A 25890-nucleotide genomic window follows, 5' to 3' on the forward strand; every position below is an offset into this window, starting at 1 on the left:
AATGGATTTTCTCATTTATTGGTGTAGAAATATTTTTATATCTTGATATGAATATGGATGTTCTTGTCTGATCAACAAGAGTATCACCGTTTCATTAAAAAGATACCTATATTTTCTTATAACTATAATTTCTCCTTCTAAGTTTCGAGGACGAAACTTTTTAAAAGGAGGGGTGATTTGTAACGCCCGTAAATTTTGGACCGTTAATATATTTGAAATAATTTATTAATCAAAATAAAAGTGATAATTAAGTATTTAAAGTAAAAAAAAAAAATAATTTAAAGAAATATAATTTTATTATATTTTGAAGAAAAGTATTTATTTTGATAGTTTTGAAATGTTTAAAAATAGTTTAAACCGTGTAAAATCTTTTATTTCGAAATAAGGGCGTATATCGGGGGAAAATGACAATTCGTTTGAACGTTGGGTAAACGAATTTGGAAATGGGTCATGTGAATACTCAATTTTATTGTAATCTCGTGTTTAAAAACTTTGGACTTGACGGAATTTGCGTTTGACTTACGGATTTAATTATTTTTGAAACGAGTCAAAACCGACTCGTTAAAAATCCCGACTAAAAATCCCGCACGTAATTTTTCCTCCTTTCTTTTCCTCTTACACGGCTCCCCTCCCCTTCTTTATTCACTTTTCTGATTTTCTTGTTCTTGGTTCATCATCATCAACGTATCAACCAAAAACAAAACACCATTCTCACAAATCGAGCTATTTTGGCCATAAAATCTTCGTTTCTTGTCCGTTTTTCGCGAAATTTACCTTTCCGGAATCCCCTCGCCACGATCTACAACTTAGTATGTTCTAATTTCAATTTTCATTAAGTTATTTTAAGACCAAATTTCGGTGATTTCGGTTTTGTGCTTAATTTTTGTGTTTTTATTGTTTAATTAGGTGAAGGATTGGAAGACGAGTTCGGGGACTCGTATATTGTAGAGGATAGCGGTTAGTTGTGGTTAGGGTTTCGGTTTTGAGGACTAATTGCTCATTTTCTAGCTTAAGGTAACATATTTCGAGCTACTCGACGAATTATCGTCACATGTTTTTGATTTTTGTATGTTTGGTGAATTTTTGTTTGGGTAGTAATTTTTCACATGTTAAACTTAATTGCATGCAAGCTTAATTTGTGCCTTTTGGTAGTTTAAATTATCAAAGTTGAATTGGGGACGATTAATTAATTTTCAGACGGTCTTATAATGTATAAAAATGAAAAAAAAAGAGGAGAAATGGTCCGGCAGCGGGCCCGGCAGCAGCCGGCAGGCCGTGGCAGGCCCGTGGTAGGCCCACGGCTAGCCCATGGTTGGCCCGGGTCGGTCCGTGCTTGTTTCGCGGGTTTTCGTGCAATCTTGGTCTTTAGGGTTAATTAATATTAGAATAGTATAAGTAACAAAAGGGTAGTAATTTGAATTGAAGCATACTAGTAACAAATATTATGTTAACGGAAAAATTGTGCTTATATTAATAGTTATCACATGTTAGGATAGTTTACAAAATGAAATTGTAATTAATAGGCTCAAAATGAATTTTATAGCTATAATTGTAATGCTTTGTTGATTGTCAAAACCGAGCCTTAGTCCCTTTGATCGATGCGATGTCGATTAATTGAGTGATTGGTCACCGCAATTTGACCCGTGCACTGTCGCGGGGCTGGGGTTGCGGGTAAAAATTCGGTTGAATGAATTAGATACTTAGGCCTTTTTCTTGTTTTAGGCCATTTATTATATTTCTATTTCACATGTGTAATTAGTTGAATTTAAATAGTTTCTTATTTAGTTAATTGAATTTAAATAGCTTCTTATTTTGTAGTAATGGCCCTAGTTTCCCCTAAAGCCTTTTATATTGTTATAATTGCTAGGATTGGAAATTAGTATTGAATTCTTATTGAGGAACTGCTGGGATTGTATGCTGTAAATAGACATTTATATAGCTTTCACATGATAGAATGTTAGAATTTATGTTGGTAAGTAGGACTTTTTGCCCTCTTAAGGTTAAGTGGGTGTCTTACTTGACTTATGTGGTGAGTTTTGGGTGGTGTGGGCTAAAATATTCAAGTGGGACTATTTGTGACTAGGTCCTAGGTGAGTATTTCGGCCTTCATCATAGATAGGTCTTTATAGTCTCTGACGAGTATATGTTCACTGCTTGATAGCCTTTGTGTTCCTGACTAGTGGATGTTTATCCAAGTTGGGGCATGACCTCAGGTACTAATTTTGATAGTATGGGGTCAGCTTAAGTACTAGCCGACCCTTCGGTGGTGTCCTTAGGGTACTCACTTCACTTTGTTTTAAAAAAAAGTTGTGAGTCTTGGGTGCGGTGGTGTGTATCCGCATGTCTAGGTCTGCGCAGATTTTAGGCTAGGGTTGTGTTGTCTCTTGGCCATGTTTTCTTAATAGTAACCGCTGAGCCAAGATACCGGTTCGATTACCTTCCCTACCTCGTGGTATAGACTTGAGTTACAAAGTGATTATTGACCGTACTAAGAACTTATGCCTGTCTTTGATATATTGCCCTTTCTTGTATGGTGATTTTATGAACTGTAATAGGTGAGATGTAAGCCGTTCTGATTGATAAAGTTTGGATTACTATTTGTTATCTGATTCACATGATAGTTTAGTTTGGTCAGTTTAGGGGTCATTTGTTAGAATACATGATAAGTAAATGGTTTATCAAATTGTTTACATGTTACATTAACTTTGACGATTCGTGGCTGGGAGGACTCGAAGTTACTCCCCACTGAATTGTGGCTTTCGTGTTTGTATAAAATGCGATTGACAGGTTGTTGATGCTTAGTTGGGGGTCACAGACGGCTAGTGAGCAAGGAACCTTGGACCTAGTTTTGGTTATTCTATTAGTAAACCTTTTATACTTTTGGTTTGTATATAATTTGAAGGGACATATGTCTCCTTTTCTATTTTTGGTTTGTATCCATATATTTTCGCGTCTTTAGTTATATATGTAAGTTAGTTTATCAGCTGTTGCAGGGTTATGACACTCTTCTTGAGTTGGAATTGGTTGTGAATGGTTTAGTTAGAAAAATGTTTTGAAATTGCAGGTTTTTTGGACTAGTTGAACCATTTACAAACATATCCTACCAGTTTTTCTGTAGAATTACGTGTTTACTTTTCCGCGTTAAATGAGGGTGTCACATACTAAATTTCTATGACCAGATTCGAAATATTTCTCATATTAACCTATTTTTCATCTAAATCCGATTTTTATCATGAAAAATCCATTTTTCGAGCATAAGAACTCATAAAATTATGAAATTTCCAGATCATCTAAAAATAATATATGTGAAAACATATCCAAAAACCACTGGAAAATTCGAAGTTTAGCTAATTTTCGTCCAAAAATGACATTTTTTTATCATAAAAATCACATTTTAATGCCAATATTATATAAAATGAACAATAAAATCCATAAATTAACCAAAATATCCTAAATACATTTTAGGATCAGAAACTTTAACATGCAAAAATTAATTTTGTGATATATCATAATAACACAAATTATACAAGTTTTATATGTTAATCTTTATAACTCGGAAAAACTTTTAACCGATTTGCATGCAAACAACCATGGCTCTTGATACCGATTGAAGGAAAAGTAGATCTATATACTCAACATATTCATATATGTTTTATTTTAATTTGTCATAAAATTAAATGGTGGATCTTATGCATGCAAACATCAATATTTAAGAGAAGAAATCGGTTCCTTACATTGCATGTTTCGGATATTTGGGCACTAGTAAGGTCACCTACCTTACTAGTTCTTGAGCTCTCCAAATGGAAGAACAAGGATTCAAATATAGAATCCCTCCCAAAAGCATATACCCAAGGAATCTCTTAATAACCAATATTATTTAGATCTAGTAATAATATTAGTTTTACTATAAAATTGACACAATATAAATTGTATTTTTACTCTTGAATATTTCGGTCAAGGGAGAGCTTTTGTGAGGTTATTATTTCTCTATAAATATCATAAGATGTAGAGAAAGATACATTTCTTACACTAGAAAATGTTATGTGTAAAATGATGAATGAATGAATTGAAAAAGAAAAACTCTTTTCTTTTCCCTTAAAGTGGCCGAAAAATTGGCCTTGGGTAGCATGCCCAATGCCTTTAATTTTTGCTCTTCTCAAAAGCTAGGTGTGCATGGCTACTACTTAGATATGATAATTGTGTTTTCCACTCAAGATAAAAACACAATATATATCTTACACTCCCTCCATTATTTCGGTACATTCAATATAAAATGGATGGTCCATTTTATTTTGTCATTTGTCAATTTGTCACATGTAACATGTTACATGACATGTCACAATGTAATGTATTATTAACTTATTAAAAATCAACATACTCATAAAATATGTCATTTACAAAATCGACTAGTAATTCGTAATTACTCGTACCAAAAATGTTTCCAAATTATAAATTACAACATTCTGTATTTATAATAATTTATTCATTTCGTTTCAATTGTTTCTGTAAACAATGATTTCATCTAAGTAATAAAACAATTCGATTACTTAGACCGTGTCTCATTTAATCATATTTACAATAAGATACGTAAATTATACTCACAAAATCATCCGTCAATTTTAAGCAATTTAATTAACTCGTATCGGTATACGATTAATTAAATAATCAATTAAGAGTATTTCCCTATAGGTATGACCTAAGGGGATCAATTGATCACCACCGTCGCACGATAGTAATGTCAAACTCTAGTCAGCCAATCATTACCGATATGTGTGGACCAGTTGACTGTAAAAAATTACATCCCACATGTATTCTTAAAATGAGATTTAATAATGATATTTAAATCATGTGATCGCACTATTGTTGAGGACACATTTCCCAATAAAGCTTACCTCCCTCTTGGTTATTTTGTTGGGCATTTTGTTGTGGAGGTTGAGTTTGTTGGAAATTGTTTTGTGGGGGCCTTTGTTGATTTTGATACCCCGGTGGAGGGATATATTTTTGTTGTTGAGGGACATAGGCATTTTGTTGCGGTGGGGGTTGGAGGGGTAATATCCGTATAAAACCCTTAAAATTTAGGACTATAACGCAAATTTTAACATGTGATAAAATGTCATAAACGAAAAATACAAGAGAAACGATATGGAATAAGAATCAACCTCGGGTCCTGTGCAATTCGGCCTAATGAACAGAAATCAATGTAGATTTCCTCCTAATCGTTGCACCCAAGACCGTCTGAGACTATGCCCCTTGTGCTAGAAATTACTCTCTAATTGACTTGCAATATTGAGAGAGTTGTTGTGAGGTTTTGTGTGAGATCTAGAATTTCAGAGGAAATTTTTTCCGAAACCCTAATTTTGTGCAAATGACAAAGATTAGGTCAAAAGGAGAGAGAGCCTCTCCTTTTGTTCACTCGGTCCAAACCGTGAGCAAGGGGAGGGAGTGGGCTTTTACTTCCTCCTTATTTTTTTAACTCTTGGTCCGACTCGTATCGCTAAAATGTATATGACGGGATTTTATTATAAATCGTCATCGGTTATCGGTTATTAAAATATCAACTAGTAACATGACTCAGTCGATATATTAATACTTGTCCGACAATGACAATATTGTATAATTAATTAATTCAATATACATTAATTAAATATAATCGTTTATATTCAATTTACGAATTAACTGCTTAATTCGCCTTAGCCATTATTATTTAATCCGTATTAAATAAATATCTCAACATCGCGTTTGACTAATTATTAGTCAATAATAACTCCGACTAATCGCTTAGTCATATTAGGCATCAACATGATTGTATTTTCATCTTTGTCACATCTCTCAAACGTATCCTATAGTTGTGACTTTTAGGGACCAGTTGATCACCGCCATCTGTATGACAATAACGTCAAACTTATCTAGCAAGCCAACCGTTATTGATAAACATGGACCAACTGATAATAATACAAAAGTATACCCTTTGATCCTTTTAGAGATTTAAATGTTATTGCACTAACTGTAGAGGACACCAGCCCCAACAAGCTCCCACTTGTCCGTACAAGTGTATGTGCAATAACGTTATCCGCACTAAATGGAGGACACGGCTCCAACAAACTCCCACTTGTCCGTACAAGTGTATGTGCGATAACCGATTCTCATATTCATTTAAAATTTCTCCCACTCAATGTAAAACAATTTGCAGATCCGGATCCGCAAAGGTCGTATTTTACAATCGATCTGTATCAAGAGTGGTTTCCCCGACTAGAGAGTAACTCAACTGATAAAACGAATTCGTATTCGAGCATGGCGATGCATTTCTGTTACAGCTTCTCGAGTGGTCCTGAGAAATATCGAGTACCTGATAAAGGCTGAATATTTCCTTCAACTCGACTCCTGACGATCTAAGCACAGCATGAAATGACCCAGAAAAAATCTACTTGGCCCCCTGTTACGGATGACCGTGAGAAAGAAACCAAAGTCACCCAAAATCTGCCTTAGTCTCAAGAGACAGTCGATAGTCAAAAGAATCGACTCTTAGGATCACCATGGAGGTCCTATCCATGACCTGGCACCGAATGTTATAAAACATTTAGGACTCCATGTCGATGTCGCAATTGTGTCCTACGAGATATCCGTATAACTCGCCTCTGTGATTGGTCAGTCAACCTTTTGACTTATGGCTTGTTGAACCCACCATCAACCAACGTCATAAAATAATTGCCAGAGTTATCAGCTCACGTGGGCAATTAAGGACCAAAAAAATATAATGTTTGTTCAGTTCACTTTGTGGTGTTCAAAATTGTCGTACAAATCCACATGAAAAACAAAATATATAAATATCAAAACGATGATGTCATATAGAGTACAAAAGTGAATGAATCTAATCCATAAAAGAGTACTACAACTCAGGAACACGTTTAATTCCCATAGAATTAACATGCCCTTCATGGTTATCTTGTCGTAGTGGTTTAGTGAGAGGATCTGCTATATTATCATCTGTAGCAATCTTTTCTATCACTACCTCCTTTTGCTCCACGTAATCTCGGATTAGATGAGCTTTCCGTTGTACATGTCTAGACTTGTTGCTAGACTTAGGCTCCTTAGCTTGGAAGATGGCACCTCTATTGTCGCAATAGATGGTGATCGGGTCATTCGAACTAGGCACTACAGATAGTCCTTGTAAGAATTGACGCATCCATATCGCTTCCTTTGCAGCTTCAGACGCGGCATAGTACTCGGACTCAGTCGTAGAATCTGCTGTAACACTTTGTTTGGAACTCTTCCGGTGATCAGCGCCATTAAGAGTAAAAACGAATCCAGATCGAGATTTCGAGTCATCTCGATCCGTTTGGAAGCTAGCATCTGCGTAACCGGTTGTGCATAGCTTTTGATCGCCTCCATAAGTCAATGCCCATTCTTTAGTCCTCCGTAGGTACTTAAGAATGTTCTTGACAGCCATCCAATGTGATTCACCCGGATCTTTGTTGGAATCGACTTGTCATACTCAATGCATATGCTACGTCCGGACGTGTGCATATCATGGCATACATGATTGATCCTATAGCCGAGGCATAAGGAATCCGTGTCATGCGCTCTTTCTCTTAGGTGTCTCTGGTGCCCGAGACTTGCTCAAATGCACCCACTGGAGCCATAGGAAGAAACCCCTTTGGAGTTAGTCATTTGAATCTCTCTAGTATCTTGTCTATATAAGACTCTGACTGAGAGATAACATCCGACGTGATCTATCTCGATAGATACAGATGCCCAAAATTCTTTGTGCCTCACTCAGATCTTTCATCTGGAAATGGTTCTTCAACCATACTTTTACCGAAGTTAAGAGAGGTATGTCATTCCCAATCAGGAGTATGTCATCGACATACAATATTAGGAAGACAATCTTGCTCCCACTCGACTTGATATATAGACATGGTTCCTCGACCGATCGATTAAATCCATTTTCTTTTATCACTTGGTCGAAACGATGATTCCAACTCCTAGAAGCTTGCTTAAGTCCATAAATGGAACGCTTAAGCTTGCACACTTTCTTAGGATGTTCAGGATCGATGAAACCTTCGGGTTGTACCATGTACAACTCTTCCTCCAAATAACCGTTTAAGAAGGCGGTTTTCACATCCATCTGCCAAATTTCATAGTCATGAAAAGCGGCAATCGCTAAGATAATCCGAATGGAACGCAAAGATGACTACGGGTGCAAAAATTTCATCGTAGTGCAAACCTGGCACTTGGGTGAAACCTTTAGCAACTAGTCGTGCTTTATAGATATCTTGTTGACCTTCCACAGAATGCTTTATCTTGTAAAGCCATTTGCATTGAAGGGGACGAACCTTAGCAGGCAAGTCAACAAGATCCCATACGTTGTTCTCATACATGGAGTCCATCTCGGATTGCATGTCTTCAAGCCATAGCTTTAAGTCGGAACTAGTCATGGCACCTTTATAGGTTGCGGGTTCACTACTCGTTAAGAGCAGAATGTCATCTATGTCATGTTCCTCGACCATACCAATGTATCGTCCGGAGGAATAGAGACTCTTCCCGACCTTCTAGGTTCCTCAGAATACTTACCGCCAGGGATTGAAGGAACTGGTTCCTCCAATGGTTGCTCGGTATTTGGTTCCGGAATCTCCGACAGTTCGAAGGTTCTATTACTCTTCGCATTCTCGAGAAATTCCTTCTCTAAGAATGTCGCACTAGCCGCAACAAATACACGTTGTTCGGTTGGCGAATAGAAGTAATGACCAAGTGTTCCTTTAGGATAACCTATAAAGTATGTCTTGACCGATCGCGGGCCGAGCTTATCCTCGTGTCTCCACTTGACATAAGCCTCGCAGCCCCAAACCCGTATAAAGGACAAGTTAGGGACCGTTCCCTTCCATAGTTCATATGGAGTCTTGTCAACAGCTTTAGACGGACTTCGGTTAAGTATTAGAGCAGGTGTGAGAAGAGCATAACCCCACAATGAGTCGTGCAACACGGTGTGACTCATCATGGATCGAACCATATCAAGTAGTGTTCGATTTCTCCGTTCGGATACACCATTCAACTGAGGTGTTCCAGGTGGAGTTAACTGTAAGGCAATCCCACAGTCCTTAAGGTGTTGATCAAACTCGTGAGAAAGATACTCGCCACCACGGTCCGATCGTAGTGTTTAAATCTTTCTACCCAGTTGGTTCTCATGACCGATTCTCGGTATTCTTTGAATTTCTCAAAGGATTCACTTTTGTGCTTCATTAAGTAGACATAGCCATATCTGCTTAAATCGTCCGTGAAAGTGATGAAGTACCTATAGCCTTCTCGTGCGGTGATTGACATAGGTCCACACACATCCGTATGTATGAGTCCTAATAGGTCAGCAGTGCGCATTCCAACACCTTTGAAGGAAATTAGAGTCATCTTACCAATGAGACATGATTCACACGTGCCAAATGATTGAAAATCAAAGGCCGATATAGCTCCATTCTTTATGAGCTGTTTAACGCGTTTCTCATTAATGTGTCCCATACGGTAGTGCCATAGATAAGTTTGATCTTTGTCACCAACCTTTAACCTTTTATTCATTACGTGCAATATTTTGGTCGATCTAAAACATAAATTCCGTTCATGGAGACTCGCCTTGCCATAAATCATATCGTGTAATGAGAAAATGCAACTATTATTCTCTATTACAAATGAAAAACCAAGTTTGTCAAGTGCGAAACGAAATAATGTTTTTGGATAGACTCGGGTACATAATAGCAGCTTATATAAAAATAACTCAAATCCGCTAGGAAGTCTGGATCACATATGTTCCCCTTGAGACGCGCAGCCACTCGTGCTCCATTCCCAACACGCAGGTCCACCTCACCCTTTACGAGGGGTTCGATGTTTCGGAGCCCCTGCACATGATTACACAGATGAGAACCACAACCAGTATCTAGTACCCAAGTTCCGTAACTTGCGTGGTTAATCTCAATCATATGAATAAAAGTAGAAGTAGTAGAAGACATACCAACAGGAGTAACGCGACCTGCTTTTATGTCCTCATGGTATACAGGACATGTACGCCTCCAATGCCCAGTCTTGTGGCAATGGTGGCATTCCATGTTACCAGTCTTGCTCTTTGTCGCGCCTGATGAGGTGCTCCACTCACCAGGCCCACTCTTACCTGATCCCGACTTCTTAAACTTCGGTTTGCCTACCGCTAGGTCTGCCTGAGCTTTGCCCTTACCCTTGCCCTTGTTTGACACAACGAGAACATCCTGTTTCAAGCTCCCACTAAACTTCATATCCTTCTCGGTCTGTACGAGTAGGGAGTGTAGTTCATGAGGACTTTTCTTCAAATCATTCATATAGTAATTCGCTCTAAAGAGCGCAAAACCATCGTGGAGTGAATGAAGCATGCGGTCAATCACGATGTTCTCGCTGATTTTACAATCAAGCGCCTCAAATTTCTCGACATTCTCAATCATGCTGAGAATGTTTGGGCTAACCGGTTGGCCTTCTCGGAGTTTCGCATCAAAGAAGCGAGTGGTATGCTCATAGGTCACGATTCTCGGTGCTTTCGAGAATTCCTTAGTGAGAGTGGTGAAAATCTTGTTTGCACCTTGGGCTATGAAGCGTTTCTGCAAATTGGATTCCATTGCAAAAATGAGTACGTTTTTAATCGCACCCGCTTCCATGACGAAATTGTTATACTTGGCGATCTCGTTAGCTCCGGCCGTGGGGCCTGGGTTTGACGGGATGGGCTCGTCGGATATTTGAGCTTCCGTCAGCAGCGGCAGCATTCCGTAATGCCGCCTCCCAGTCCACGAAGTTTGATCCATCATTCTTGATCGAGTAGCGATTCATCCGATTCATGAAGATCCGAAGCCAGGACTCACGGTCCAATGTGGCACTTGGCATTGGGTCGTCAGCACGGCCAGCCATTTTGTTATTAGCAGTTTAAGTGATCGTGATCTACACTGAAAAAGAAAGGATAAACAAAACGAAATAAGCAACTCATCGAGGTGATTTAAGTCTATTTAAAATTCATTTTAACGTGTAGACTCATTGCACTTGTATAATCGATCTACCTCAAGAATTATACAAATGATCCCAAGACTCAATTTCCGTAAATTGATAAGCCAACTGTTTAGCTAGTTCTATCGTTAGAACTCTTGGTCGATAGATTTCCGTAAATCCTATCTATACTCCACCATAATCACAGGATCGTACGAGTGACCATAGTGTTGAGATAAAATAGGTCAATCAGTTCCAACTTACCCGACGTAGAAGGGGTCATATTATGCCTACCGACGAAGAAGGGATTCAATGGAGTTTGACCTATAAAGACTATTCTCAATTTTTGGTTATACGAGGAAGATCCCATCAACTTAGTTTTAATTCATTTTAAGTGAACGAAAAACTAGCATTGCGTGAATGAATTAATTTAGGTGATGGCTTATAAAAACGTGTGATATCTGTATATCATAGAAAACTAACGCGTAACCTCTATATGAGTCAGTTTTCATGCAGATATTAGGTGGTTTGGTTTTAGGCGGAAAATGATGCAAACTATCGTTACAATAAAAAATGTAAAAGAATGCAAAACGTAAATAAAAGTCCTAGTGTGGCCTATCCTAGTAAAAAGAACATAATACAACTTTGGAATCCACCGTTGGACCCGAGAAGCTTGTCTTGATGTTCCATCTTTGTCCATGCAGCGGGAGTGAGCATCCGATCTCCATCTTTGGTCTTCTCAAAATTACAATTTAAAAATTACAAAATATAAACCTATTTACATTCTAAATAAAAACTGTAATTACAAGGAAAAACCAAAACGGAGATACAAGATCTCAAAATACAACCAAGACCGTGTTCCATCATTACGGTAACACGTTCTACTAAGGCCACACTAAGTTACAACCGTTTGTAAAATTAAATACGTAATAAAACATTCAAGGCATTCAAATATAACGATAAATAAAAATGCATCAACTAAAATAAAATTTATTCGTGACATAATTCCGTAATTATGTTAAATTTATCCAAACCACCTTTTAACGATTAAAATTATGTGACAAAACCGCTTCTATCAACTTAATTTTAATTCATGATAATCTGTTACTTTAAATTGCTTTAAAATAACTAAATGGTACGTGAGTGAACCATTTCACTATCAAGCGAATGCACAAAATCCGTATTGTGCATATGTTATGGCCGAAAAAAATAAAACCATTTTTTTTTATTGTTGCTGCTGCCGAGAGCAAAAAAAATAAACAATTTTTTTTTTTTTTTTTTTAATTCGGCTGGACCGAGAGCAAGAAAGGAAAAAAAATTCCAAGCATCAAAACCCTCGTAAAAACGATTGAACAAAACAAGACCAATTGCAATTTTGATCTAATTCAAATACAATTAAATCTACAATTGATAATACTTTAACATATTGCTATAATTATCGTTTAAAATAACAATATGCAAAGAACAAATCGAAAAACAAAACATCGCCTCGATCGACGGGAAGCGTTTTGTCACGGTTTTCAATGAGAAAAAAAAAAACAAAAACAGCCGTGTATACAAAACAGTTCGCCCGCACGGTTTTCTATGCAAAACAAGATCGTTTCAAATCGTTTTATGAAAATCAACATGAAAAATTTACGTGGCCTCGCTCTGATACCACTTGAGGGGTAATATCCGTATAAAACCCTTAAAATTTAGGACTATAACGCAAATTTTAACATGTGATAAAATGTCATAAACGAAAAATACAAGAGAAACGATAAGGAATAAGAATCAACCTCGGGTCCTGTACAATTCGGCCTAATGAACAGAAATCAATGTAGATTTCCTCCTAATCGTTGCACCCAAGACCGTCTGAGACTATGCCCCTTGTGCTAGAAATTACTCTCTAATTGACTTGCAATATTGAGAGAGTTGTTGTGAGGTTTTGTGTCAGATCTAGAATTTCAGAGGAAATTTTTCCGAAACCCTAATTTTGTGCAAATGACAAAGATTAGGTCAAAAGGAGAGAGAGCCTCTCCTTTTGTTCACTCGGTCCAAACCGTGAGCAAGGGGAGGGAGTGGGCTTTCACTCCCTCCTTATTTTTTTAACTCTTGGTCCGACTCGTATCGCTAAAATGTATATGACGGGATTTTATTATAAATCGTCATCGGTTATCGGTTATTAAAATATCAACTAGTAACATGACTCAGTCGATATATTAATACTTGTCCGACAATGACAATATTGTATAATTAATTAATTCAATATACATTAATTAAATATAATCGTTTATATTCAATTTACGAATTAACTGCTTAATTCGCTTTAGCCATTATTATTTAATTCGTATTAAATAAATATCTCAACATCGCGTTTGACTAATTATTAGTCAATAATAACTCTGACTAACTGCTTAGTCATATTAGGCATCAACATGACTGTATTTTCATACTGTCACATCTCTCAAACGTATCCTATAAGTGTGACTTTTAGGGACCAGTTTATCACCGCCATCTGTATGACAATAACATCAAACTTATCTAGCAAGCCAACCGTTATTGATAAACGTGGACCAACTGATAATAATACAAAAGTATACCCTTTGATCCTTTTAGAGATTTAAATGTTATTGCACTAACTGTAGAGGACACCAGCCCCAACAGGGTTGTGGTTGAGGATTTAGCACATTGTTGCTTCTATAAGACATATTCGGGTGAAATTTTGAGTTTGGATTATACGTGTTTGAGAATGTACCCGGTGGATAAGCATTTTGTCTTAAAGCTAGAAAAGCATTTACCTCTTCAATGGGAGCTTGTCAATGAGCGGCATAGTGGCCCGCACCTCCGCAACCTTCACACACAACGATTTGGCTCGTTGAAGACATGGCATTGAATTGTTGAATGGAATCTCTAGCATCCCTCTCCGCCAATTGTTGTTGGAGCAAAGCAATTTGAGCTAGCAAAACGGAGTTGTTAAAGGATTCTTCTTTACCTTTAGATGGCACAACTCGGGAATTGACATATTGGGCATCATGGATCGCCATAGATTCGATCATGGAATGAGCAAGATCGGTGTCAATTTGATCAAACCGCCCATTGTTGGCGGAATCAAGATTCCTTTAGGACTCGGCACAACATCCATTGTAGAATGTTATTGCTAGAAACCAATCATCTAACCCATGATGTGGGCATTGCCTTTGAAGCTCTTTGTACCTCTCCCAAGCTTCATATAAGCTCTCAAGAGCTTGTTGACGGAATCCGGTGATTTGGCTCCTCAAAGTTTGAGTTTTCTCCGGTGGAAAAAACTTTTGGTAAAAAGCAAGAGCCAATGTCTCCCAATTGGTGATTCCCAAGGTGGTGCGGTCAAGGCTATTGATCCAAAGCTTGGCCTTGTCCTTCAAAGAAAAAGGGAAAAGTATTTCCCTTATTTGGGCTTGGGTGACGCCCGTTTGACGGATCATGGAGCAATAGTCACAAAAGTTTTGCACATGCAAATTGGGATCCTCCAAAGGACTTCCTCCAAATTGCTTCCTCTCCACAAGGCTAATGAAAGCCGGTTTGATCTCGAAGTCCGGCGCGGTGATTTGAGTGATTGTGATTCCGGCCGGAAGCATGGCCGCGGTGGGCTTTGAGTGATCGGAAAGTATCACCATGTTTTTGGTAGTAGATGGTGGTGGTGGTGGAGTTGATGAACAAGAAACCTCCTCCTCTTCAAGAACCTCTAGATCGTCTAAGTAAGACTTTCTAGCACTTTCAACTTGTATGGGAGAAGTGGCTTCTTTCACTTCCCTCCAAAAACGTCGTCTTCTCCTAAATGTTCTCTCGGGATCGGAATCCGGTGAAAGCAATTCTCCACTACGAGAGGACCTGGGCATAAGACAACAATTTCTAGAGAAGTGATGAGTAACGGTCTTAAGGAACAAGTGTTTCCTAGACAAAGGAAAACAAGATAAAAATCGACAATTCAAAAAGCAATAAAACCGTTTCCCCGGCAACGGCGCCAAAATTTGATAGGTTTATCGCGTACCTATGCAAAAATAATTTCCCTAGACACAAGTTAATGTAGTAATAGGGGTCGAACACAAGGAAACGGGAATTACGTCGTGAATTGCTATGGGTGGATTTTTATCAAGGTCGATTACGATTTGGGTTTGGTTTGTTTGGTTTGATGATTAATGAAAATTGCAATGTAAATAATATGATAAAAGATAGTCTAAAGGGTTCGGGTCACTCAAGCAAGGATAAACATATGAACATGATAAACTTGATACTAATAATCTTGTCAATTACTTAGGCTTAAAGATACCCACCTTACGGTGTTAGTATAAACCATATACCGGGTCCTAGAAAAACTCTCGTCCATGACTAGGTCGTCCTACCACACATGCTTAGTCTAATTCAATTCCGTGCCTCTCGACTTTAGAATGAATAAACAAGTTTTAATCTACGACTACGGCCGATAATCAAAGATTAAGCGTAACAAAGCAAACATGTGATGGAAGCAATTGATCAAAATTATTATGAACTTTATTTAATCATATTATATGTTTGATTTTGCATGGCTCCCCTAGCCTTTAGACTAGAGAATTTAGCTACTCATATTTGTAAAAGAAATGCAAATGATATTTAGATTATAAGGCATATTGTAGGAATTATAACTAAAGTGGAAATTGTATACTAATGATGAAATGTAAAAGACTAATACTAAACTCATAAACAAAATACAAAATGTAAATAAGAGAAAGATTACCAAAGTAGGAGCTTGATAGAACTAACTCGGAAACCAAATGCTTGAATATATAAATAACCAAATGTTTAACAACTACAAGCTTAACAATATTGAAAACTAATGAGAAAACAAATGAGAGAAATATAGTGCTTAAGGCTATTGTAAAGTAAACTTGGACGTAAAAATGAGATGCCTAAAACCTAGGAGTACCTCTCCTATTTATAGGAGAGGAGGAGAAAACGTAAGCCATCAATGAGCATGCAACCCCGATCGGGGTTAGGCGGCCCCGATCGGGGTCGTGTGTTCCTCGGTCAATTGCCTTAATTCTTGATTAATTACGTGAGGAATCTCTATGCTTCGTTTTTAATGTTCCTTAATCACCCGGTAATGCTCTAAATTCCTAGCATCCTAAGCTCTCTTGGCATCCAATGCTTGCACCTTGATATGGACCTTTATTTTGGGCTTTGACTTTGCATTTGGCTTCATTTGTAATTCCTCACTTCAATCCACTAATCTTCATACAAAACCCAAGCAATCTCCACACACTTAGTCCAATATTTGGCCTTGTTTAGCTTAGTGAACTTTGGTGTACAAAATCATAGGAAAAAGCCTCTAAATGCTTAGATTCCTACAAAACCATAACAAACACAACAATACACCTAGAACACAAAATTAGCTCAAAAATATACTAATTAAAGTATGATAATCAATAGAAACCGAGCTAAAGTGAGGGGTAAAAGTATATATAAAATGAACATATCAAACTCCCCCAAGCTAAACCCTTGCTTGTCCTCAAACAAGAAACCAAATCCCATCAATTGCTATATCCAAACAAGCTAAGCATAATGATTTAAAAACCCGAAACAACATGGGTAAGGAATAAAGCAAGACATGGATGAGATTTACAAAACGGCGTAACATAGAAAACTTTGAATGAACCTTTAAGCTCTTGCATGATCTTTTGACTTATGGACTCTCACGGGACACTCAAACTCTTTTATATGTGAAAGGACAATTTTTGTGAATGAACACTCAACTATCCTCAACTTATAACAATGTGCCCGCAATCTAATATGGTAAACATGTCAAAACTCGCAAGCAAACATAATCACATGTAAGCATGATAAAGAAGCCAAATGGGTAGGAAGAAGGCAAATAAACATGGGTAAGAAGGGGGAACAAAAGAGTTATGGTAATGTGGAGCTAAGTCAAGCTAACAACTACCAAAATGCAAGGATGCTCAATCTCAATTCTAACCCAATTTTTTTCAATTCAAACCGTAAGAAATTTCTCAAAAATATGATGAATAATGCTTGAGAATTTCTCATATCTTTTCTTCTTCTTCTCTTTCTTTTTCAATGCATACTTTTTTTTTTCTTTTTTTTTTTTTATTTCCATGCTTTTTCTCAATCATTCATTTTTTTCTTTCTTCATTTTTTCATTTTCTTTCATTTTCCAATTTTTTCAATTTTCCCATTTTTTTTTTTTTTTTTAAGACCAAGCTCACATGATTTCAAACAACCAAAAATATCCCAATGAGCACCCAAACACTATCCAATAAAGCAACTAGCTTAACAAGGGTAGGCAATTTTAATGATGTAGCTAAGGATAAATCTTGTGAAGGGGTCAAAAAGGCTAAAATATCATGTGAATGACTCCAAAATGTTAAAACAAATGAGTGCATGCTTACCAAGAAATGACATGAAGACCATACTTGTGCGTTTTGATGTAACACACATTATAAGGAGATACCTACACTCACCTAAGTGAGACCAAATAAAGATGAAATGGCCTTAAAGGAGGTTCTACCTTACCAATTTTGTAGCTTGCCAAAAGTCAAGATCAAGCCTATTCGGTTTATTTTCCATCTCCCACCTACTATGTCAAGACATCCCCATGTAGCTAATATCCCATCATTAAAGAATAAATCATTAGCAACAAGCTATTATTAGGATAAGCAAAGAGGAAAGTAGGCAACAAGCAAGCCCCCCCTCCCCCCCCAAGCTAAAAATCACATTGTCCTCAATGTGCCAACTATCCAAATCACCCAATCAAACCATAAAAAATGGCTCAAAGCACAAAATAAGAAGGACTAGAGGTTATGTTTAATGGGTTGCAAGATCTAAACTAATATGCAAAGCAATTAAAAACTTACTCAACTTGCTAGCCCCCCCCCCCCCCCCCCAAGCTAGCATGAATTCGGGGGATATAAAAGTATATATAAAATGAACATATCATGGATCTTTTTCCAAGGCGTTCACCTCGTTATCAACTGGCAGGATGAGGTGTGAGCAGTCCAGAGTTAGCTCATCCTCGGAGATTGTGACACCCTTAAATCTAGCCTTAATTATATACGTAAATTCTACAGAAAAACTGGTAGGATATGTTTGTAAATGGTTCAACTAGTCCAAAAACCTGCAATTTCAAAAAAATTTCTAACTAAACCATTCACAACCAATTCCAACTCAAGAAGAGTGTCAAAAACCCTGCAACAACTGATAAACTAATTTACATGCCATAGCTAAATAGAAAGTAGAATGATACAAACCCAAAAATAGAAAAGGGAGACATATGTCCCTTCAAATAATATACAAACCAAAGGATAAAAGGGTTACTAATAGAATAGCCAAAACTAGGTCCAAGGTTCCTTGCTCACTAGCTCGTCTGTGACCCCCAAAAAAGCATCAACAACCTGTCAATCGCATTTTATACAAACACGAAAGCCACAATTCAGTGGGGAGTAACTTCGAGTCCTCCCAGCCACGAATCGTCAAAATTTATGTAACATGTAATAAAACATGTAAACAAGATGATAAAGAATTCAATTATCAATTATTCTAACATATGAGCCCTAAACTGACCAAACTAAACTAACATGTGAAACATTTAACAAATTGTAATCCAAACTCTATCAACCATAGCCGGCTTGCATCTCACCTTCTATGATTCATAGAATCATCAAACAAGAAAGGGCAATATATCAAAGACAGGCATAAGTTCTTAGTACCGTCAATAGTCACTTTGTAACTCGAGTCTATACCACGAGGTAGGGAAGGTAATCGAACCGGTATCTTGGCTCGGTTACATTACTATTAAGAAAACATGGCCAAGAGACAACACAACCCTAGCCTAAAATCTGCTTGAGACCTAGACATGCGGATACACACCACCGCACCCAAGACCCACAACTTTTTTTAAAACAAAGTGAAGTGAGTACCCTAAGGACACCACCAAAGGGTTGGCTAGTACTTAAGCTGACCCCATACTATCAAAATAAGTACCTGAGGTCATGCCCCAACTTGGATAAACATCCACTAGTCAGGAACACAAAGGCTATCAAGCAGTGAACATATACTCGTCAAAGACTATAAAGACCTATCTATGATGGAGGTCGAAATACTCACCTAAGACCTAGTCCCAGCTAGTCCCAGCTTGAATATTTTAGCCCACACCACACATGACTCACCACACAAGTCAAGTAAGACACCCACTTAACCTTAAGAGGGCAAAAAGTCCTACTTATCATTATAAATTCTAGCATTCTATCATGTGAAAGGCTTATAATGTCTATTTACAAAGATACAATCCCAAATGAATCCTCAATAAGTATTCAATACTAATTTCTAATTCTAACAATAGTAACCATATTAAAGGCTTCAGGGAAACTAGGGCCATTTCTACAATACAAGACACTATTAAATTCAATAAGCTATACCGTGAACAAAAGCTTGATAAATGGCCTAAAACAAGAAAAAGGCCGATTATCTAAATCATTCAACCGAATTTTTACCCGCAACCCCACCTGCGACAGTGCACGGGTCAAATTGCGGCTGACCAATCACTCAATTAACTGACATCGCATCAGTCAAAGGGACTAAGGCTCAATTTTCGGCACAATCAACAAAACATTACAATTATAGCTATAAAATTCATTTTGAGCCTATTAATTACAATTTCCTTTTGTAAACTACCCTAACATGTGATAACTATTAATATAAGCACAATTTTACCAATAACATAATTTCTGTTACTATCAAAATACTACCCATTTGTTACTTATACTATTCTAACCTTAATTAACCCGAAATGACCAATATTGTACGAAAAATCGCAAAACAAGCACGGACCAACCCGGGCAGCCATGGGCCTGCCACGGGCCTGCTGCCCGTCCCCCTACACCACCTTATTTTTCCATTTTTGTTTAGTAAAAGACCGTCTGAAAATTAATTAATCGTCCCCAATTCAACTTTGATAATTTAAACTAACAAAAGGCACAATTTAAGCTAACAATTGACATGCATGCAACCATTCTAAACATGTGAAAACTAATTCTCAAACAAAAATTCACCAAACATACAAAAATCAAAAACATGTGACGATAATTCGTCGAGTAACTCGAAATATGTTACCTTAAGCAAGAAAAAGAGCAATTAACACCTTGAAAACCCAAACCCTAACGACACTAGCCGCTATCCTCTACAATATACGAGTCCCCGAACTCGTCTTCCAATCCTTCACCTAATTAAACAATTAAAACACAATAATTAAGCAAAAATACCGAATATACCGAAAATTGGTCTTAAAACAACTTCAATAAAACTGAAATTAAATTGTACCAAATTGTAGATCGCGTCGAGGGGATTCCGGAAAGGTAAATTATGCGAAAAACGGACTAGTAACGAAGAAATTACGTCGATTTTGAGCTTGAAATTATGTTAATGGTGTTTTTGGTCTTTTTTAGAAGATGGAAGAAGGTGATAGAGAAAAATCAGAAAAATAAGAAAGGGAGGTGGCTGGTCCGCGGGAAAGGGAAGAGGAAAGGAGGGAGTGCGGGATTTTTAGTCGGGATTTTTACGAGTCGGTTTTTGACTCGTTTCAATAATAATTAAATCCGTAAGTCAAACACAAATTCCGTCAAGTCCAAAGTCTTTAAACATGAGATTACAATAAAATTGAGTATTCATACGACCCATTTCCAAATTCGTTTACCCAACGTTCAAACGAATTGTCATTTTCCCCCCGATACGCCCTTATTTCGAAATAAAAGATTTTACACGGTTTAAACTATTTTTAAACATTTCAAAACTATCAAAATAAATACTTTTCTTCAAAATATAATAAAATTTTATTTCTTTGAATTATTTTTACTTTAAATACATTATTGTCAAATTTTACTTGATTAATTAATTATTTTCGAAATATATTAACGGTCCGAAATTTACGGGGCGTTACAATCACCCCTCCTTTTAAAAAGTTTCGCCCTCGAAACTTAGAAGGAGAAATTTTAGTTATAAGAAAATATAGGTATCTTTTCAATGAAACGGTGATACTCTTGTTGATCAAACAAGAACATCCATATTCATATCAAGATATAAAAATATTTCTACACCAATAAATGAGAAAACCCATTATTGGGACGTCACCAACAACGAGATTCAACATTCACTAATGTTAAAACCATTGAAAACCATAAAAGCATTTTCAAACTTTTAGTTTAAAATTCTATAGTAAGAATACTATCTTTACCAATATGATTATACAAGGCTTAGAAACTCGGAAAAAGAGTAAGAAAAAGAATACCTTACGAGAATAATTCAGGATATATAGCTAACATAGAAGCTTCAGTCTCCCAAGTCTCTTCTTCGACATTTCCACAACGCCAAAGAACTCGGACTAGAGGTACAACTTTGCTCCTAAGTTGCTTGTTGGCTTTGTCAAGAATCCGAATTGGCCTTTCTTCAACCACCAAGTTAGGCTCCAATTCAAGAATTTCTTCTTGGATTATATGGCTAGGGTCACTAATATACTTCCTCAATTGAGAAACATGGAAGACATTGTGAACCTTGCTCAGATTTGGGGGCAATTCTAAACGGTAAGCAACAGGACCAATCTTTTCAATCACCTGAAAAGGTCCAATATATTTAGGGCTCAGCTTCCCTTTAACGCCAAACCGTTTCACCCCTTTCATAGGTGACACTTTAAGGAATACTTGATCATCAACCTCAAAGGAAAGTGGTCGACGACGGACATCAGCATATGATTTTTGACGGTCCTGAGCGGCTTTCATCCGCTCCCGAATGATCTTAACTTGTTCAATGGACTCGGTCACCAAATCAGGTCCTAACATTGGAACATTTTGGGTTTGATCCCAACAGACAGGAGTACGGCATTTTCTACCATACAGAGCTTCATATGGTGCCATTTTAATGGAAGTTTGATAGCTGTTATTGTAAGAGAATTCAACCAGAGGCAAACATTTCTCCCAAGAAGTTTGGAAATCTAAAGCACAGGCACGAAGAAGATCCTCTAAAGTTTGAATTGTCCTCTCAGTTTGACCATCAGTGGCGGCATGAAAAGCAGTGCTCATTAATAGTTTACTACCCAAGGCCTCTGTAATGCGGTCGAAACGAGAACAAAATCGAGGATCTCGATCTGAAACTATATCTTTAGGAACCCCATGATAGCGCACTACTTCATTCACATAGGCACCAGCTAGAACTTCTAAACTCCAGGTTTCTTTGATGGGGATAAACCGAGCACATTTAGTCAATCGGTCCACAACCACCCAAATAGCATTCTTCCCAGTTGAAGTCCTGGGTAAAGCCATCACGAAATCCATGGAAATAGACTCCCATTTCCAAAGAGGAACATCCAAGGGTTGAAGTAAACCCCCGGGCTTTTGATGTTCTATCTTTACTTTCTGGCAGGTGAGGCATTTACTGACATACTCCAAAACTTCAATCTTCATCCTAGGCCACCAGAATTGCAATCTCAAATCTTTGTACATTTTGGTACCTCCCGGATGAATGGAGTAAGGAGAAAGGTGTGCTTCATCAAGAACTCTTTTCTCAAATCAATTTGCACTCGGAACATAGATTCTACCATGATAACGGAGATACCCATCATCATCAATCTTACAATCCTTAGCTTGCCCAAGTTGAATTTTAGCTCGAATGGATATGAAGGTAGGATCATTAGGGAGGCAAGTACGGATCTCACGGTGGAAGTCAGGTTCAGCTGACATGGCATCAAGATGATGAGAGCCCCTTTTTACAAGGCTTACTCCCAATTTTTGAAGTTCTAAAGCAAGTTCAGGAGGTAAGTCCCGAAAATAATTCAAAGAATGACAGGATTTTCTGCTAAGAGCATCAGCCACCACATTAGCTTTTCCTTCATGATAAATTAGATTGGCATCATAGTCATTCACCAATTCTAACCATCTCCTTTGTCTCATGTTCAGCTCTTTTTGGGTAAAGAGATATTTCAGGCTCTTGTGGTCGGTGTAGATGTTGCAATGGACTCCAATGAGGTAGTGTCTCCAAATCTTCAAAGCATGTACTACCGCAGCTAATTCAAGATCATGAGTCGGGTAGTTAACTTCATGAACTCTAAGCTGTCGAGAGGCATAAGCAATGACTTTCCCTTTTTGCATCAAGACACAACCTAAACCATGCTTAGAAGCATCACAGTAAACATCAAAGTCCACTCCTTCTTCAGGTAAGGTCAACACCGGAGCGGTAGTCAACCTCTTTTTCAATTCCTGGAAGGCATTTTCACACTCTTCAGACCACACAAACTTAGACTCTTTCTTCAACTTGGTGAGTCATCGGCCTAGCAATCTTTGAAAAATCCTTCACAAATCGTCGATAGTAACCCGCCAAGCCAAGAAAACTACGGATTTGGATACATTGGTTGGACTTTTCCAATCAACAACGGCTTCAATTTTGGAAGGATCTACCATAACACCCTCTTTTGAAATGACATGCCCAAGGAAGGTCACTTTAGGTAACCAAAATTCACATTTAGAGAATTTAGCATACCATTTTTCACGGCGCAAAATCTCCAAAATAGCACGAAGGTGTTGGACATGTTCTTCTTCAGATTTAGAATAGATCAAGATGTCATCAATGAACACTACAACACACTTGTCGAGGTGTTCTCACGAAAGTACGGTTCATCGATCCATGAATACGGTGGAGCATTGGTCAAACCGAATGGCATCACCGTAAACTCGAAATGACCATATCTCGTACCGAAAGCAGTTTTAGGAATGTCAGCTTCTCGGACTGGAATTTGATGATAGCCCGAACGAAGATCAATTTTGGAAAAAGTAGAAGCACCACGGAGCTGATCGAAAAGATCATCAATTCTAGGAAGAGGATATTTATTCTTGATAGTAACTCGGTTAAGTTCACGATAATCTATGCATAATCGCATAGATCCATCCTTCTTTCTTACAAAGAGAACAGGAGCACCCCAAGGTGAAAAGCTAGGTTGAATAAAACCTTTGGCAATCAAATCATCCAGTGAGTCTTGACTCTTTCATTCAGACGGTGCCGACCTATAAGGAGCTTTTGCAATAGGGGCGGTACCAGGAATAAGATCAATAGCAAATTCAACTTCCCTTTCGGGAGGAATTCCGGTAGCTCATCGGGAAAAACATCGGAAATTCACATACTCTTTGGAATGTTCTCTTTAGGAGGCGAGAGAAGAAGAATCGAAGAAGTCACCATACACAAAAAGGCTTGATGACCCTTTTTCATTGCATTGATAAACTTCATAGCAGAAATTAGTTTAGTACCGGTTTGTCTTTTAACCATTTGATAAGACACACGGTGACTGAAAAGGGCTTGTAAGAATTATTTTCGGTCTCTACATTCAAATCGAGCATGATAAGTATGTAACCAATCCATGCCCAAAATGACATCAAATTCTTCAAGCGGAAATTGGAAAAGATTTCTTTGGAAATATTGATCCCATAATAGAAATAGGGACTTAGGATAGATTTTAGAACAGGAAAAGATATCACGAGAGGGTAAGGATATAGATGTGCTTTCTTCTTGTGATGATTCAAGTGATAATTTATTGGAAAGTTTTATTGAAATAAAAGATAAAGAGGCACCCGTATCAAATAGTACCAAACAAGGAGCATCAAAAATAGAAAATGTACCGGTAATGATATCGGGATGTGCCTCGGCTTCACTCGGCTCATAACAAAGATCCGACCCTTCGGCCTCACAGGCCTCACTGGGGTGATAGGAGCAGAGGAGTGTCACCTTCCTTTCCAGGGCAAACATTGGCTTTGTGGCCCGGTTTGTTACAAGAAAAGCATACAATAGGATCAATGAAGCATTTACCGGGGGTGTCTTTGGTTTCTTGCGATTATAGCACGATCGGTCTCTAGTACCTTTATTATCATTAACGGTGAAGATTGACCACCCCAGTTAACTTGCACATTAGAAACAAATCTCCTCTTATTTGGGTCGAGAGGAGATGAAATGAACTGGGTGAAGGAGTAAAGGGCCTAGAAGAGGGATATAAAGGCCTCTTGCCAAGACTAGAACTAGTTGCACGAGCTTCATTTTCAATTTCTTTCAATGAATTCTCGGCCCACAAAGCATCATTATAAATTGAAACAAAGCTAGTGGAATCCCGACGGACCATGCTTTTGATCTTAGGGGAGAGCTTTTCAAGATAGAAGAAGGCTTTTTCATTGTCATCCTTCACTAATCTAGTGGCATAATGAGCCAACTCATTGAATTTATCAGTGAAGGTCTGAACTGGAAGGCTTCCTTGCTTCAACTCCATGAATCCCTTCAACTTTTGCTGCTTCAGCTCTTGAGGATAGAAACGGGCTTCCACTAACTCCTTGAAACGTACCCAATCAAATCCTGGTTCAGCTGAAATGGTAGGCCCAGTCATAAACCACCACCGGTCTGCTTCTCGTACAAGGAAATGAGAGGCTAGCTTCACTTTATGTTCCTCCTTGACATCATATAGAGTAAAGCTTTTCTCCAACTCCCTAAACCACTCAGAAGAGCAATTTGGATCAATCTCTCCACCATAAGTGGGAGTGTTGATTCGGTCGGTGATTAGCCACCCGGTATAGGTGCGGAGTACCCTCAAGAAAGCGGAGGAAGAGGAGCTTGTTGATTTTCTTTGATTTTGTTGATTTTGGAGAATTTGAGTAAGAACTAATAAAATAGCATCATCAATGTCTCTTCTTGGCGGAGCCATCTTTCAAAAGGGAAAAATTTAATTAGTACCTATCAATTAGCAATCACAAACAGACTACCACATAAAATCCTAATTCTACCCATCCTACCCTTCTCTCAAGTTTATTATTTAAAGGTCAAGTGATTTCTAAGTGGGGTGCACAAACGTGCGTCGAGAGCAATAGGCTCTGATACCAACTG

At 37.8% G+C, this 25890-nt stretch overlaps 1 long non-coding RNA gene and 1 other non-coding gene across 2 annotated transcripts; both read left to right on the top strand.

Annotated features, from left to right (window-relative positions):
- Positions 1–646: 646 nt before the first annotated feature.
- Positions 647–2980, top strand: LOC141591119 (uncharacterized). Its single transcript, XR_012520669.1, has 3 exons — positions 647–809; positions 907–1014; positions 2788–2980. It is a non-coding gene; the product is annotated as an uncharacterized LOC141591119 (long non-coding RNA).
- Positions 2981–14139: 11159 nt separating this feature from the next.
- On the top strand, positions 14140–14246 carry LOC141593722 (small nucleolar RNA R71). Its single transcript, XR_012521791.1, has one exon. It is a non-coding gene; the product is annotated as a small nucleolar RNA R71 (small nucleolar RNA).
- The last annotated feature ends 11644 nt before the right edge of the window (positions 14247–25890 follow it).

Source organism: Silene latifolia, chromosome 7, assembly GCF_048544455.1.
Source record: "Silene latifolia isolate original U9 population chromosome 7, ASM4854445v1, whole genome shotgun sequence".
In the NCBI taxonomy this organism is placed as follows: domain Eukaryota; kingdom Viridiplantae; phylum Streptophyta; class Magnoliopsida; order Caryophyllales; family Caryophyllaceae; genus Silene; species Silene latifolia.